Source organism: Sinocyclocheilus rhinocerous, unplaced genomic scaffold (genome assembly GCF_001515625.1).
Source record: "Sinocyclocheilus rhinocerous isolate Xijiao unplaced genomic scaffold, SAMN03320098_v1.1 scaffold1128, whole genome shotgun sequence".
In the NCBI taxonomy this organism is placed as follows: domain Eukaryota; kingdom Metazoa; phylum Chordata; class Actinopteri; order Cypriniformes; family Cyprinidae; genus Sinocyclocheilus; species Sinocyclocheilus rhinocerous.
In genome coordinates this window covers 264,712-265,158 of record NW_015632731.1, presented here as the reverse complement: position 1 = coordinate 265,158, position 447 = coordinate 264,712, and the positions used below count along the sequence as shown (strand labels likewise).

The window sequence follows — 447 nt, the reverse complement described above, 5'->3', positions numbered from 1 at the left end:
CTCAGGCAAGCACAGGTAGCAAAACGACTTATCTGTGTGAACACAAATACAAATGTGACAACAGCATGAATGAGACTGAGAGAAATTAATTCTTTTTTTAGTACCTGTTTTTTCCCTCCATGTGAACAGACCATTAGTTATGTAAACAAGACAAAATTATTTTTTTACATCTTTATCTGTATAATATATGTTTAGCTTTTGCCATGTAATACATAAACTAATACAAAACAATTTAAGACTTTAGGAACATCTATAGATTTTGTTTACAGAGAGAACCAGTAACAAAAAAAGTATATATATATATATATATATATATATATATGAAGAGTTTGGTTCCAAAACACTATAAATCCATTTTGATTAATTTGAGTAAAAATGTGTTTTCTTTACCAAGAAAGTGCACTATTTTCTGTTTCAAACTTTCACATAGCATCTTTAGGTTATAAT

General features: G+C 27.5%; 1 pseudogene; it reads right to left on the bottom strand.

Moving 5' to 3' along the window:
• Positions 1–447, bottom strand: part of LOC107742936 (extracellular calcium-sensing receptor-like) — a 25,318-nt pseudogene that overhangs the window by 22,208 nt on the left and 2,663 nt on the right.